Here is a 784-nt window from a genome sequence, read left to right as displayed (position 1 = left end):
TGTCAACAAAACGAGCAAATGTTCCCCCATTTTTGCAAATCAAGGGAATGTACCTACCTACTAGAAACATCGAATCATAGTTCGTTAGTTCTCGACCCATGGGCAACCCACAAACAAACTTTTCGCCTAATGTGGATGCCAGAATATATACATACATATAATCTACAGGTTTCTTGATCTGCCCCTAATTGCTTTTCAAAAAACTTCTCTTAATCAGAAACGCTCATCTTCCTTGAATCACCCCCGCGATCTACACAACGACCTCTACTCGCAACAGTTTATATTGTAAAGTTGTTATTACAAAAATAAAATTCTTAATCACAACCAGGAGACGTCTAAGAATACGTCTAATATTATTCTACGTCATTTTATGTCGTTCTTTATTAGTTTCAAATGCTTTTCATTCATAGTAATGCGCAGGTAAAACAAGAAATTGAAATTCTGTTGTAACGTAATCACAAGATAGGATTTCGCATTCTCATAACATTTCTCATTATGAGCGTAATTTCCTGATCCTATCAATACAGTACACGCGACTGTGGAATTTCCAATGAAAGAGAGTGATAAGAGCGATGTAAATTCGGAATAAGGAGCCTTCTAAATCATATAATGTTTGAGCAGTCGACTGACCGTTTCGACTTGCACTAATTGGGAACAACTTAATGATATGTGCAGACAGAACACACGGCGTTGCGAGAAGCCTGGGAATATCGGCCTGAGTGATACCAGGCACTTTACGGTGATGGTCCAATGGATACTTAAACACACGTACTTGTGGATATAA

This window comes from Penaeus monodon, chromosome 20, assembly GCF_015228065.2.
Source record: "Penaeus monodon isolate SGIC_2016 chromosome 20, NSTDA_Pmon_1, whole genome shotgun sequence".
NCBI lineage: Eukaryota > Metazoa > Arthropoda > Malacostraca > Decapoda > Penaeidae > Penaeus > Penaeus monodon.
The sequence above is the reverse complement of the archived record's forward strand: the minus strand, read 5'-3'. Positions refer to the sequence as shown.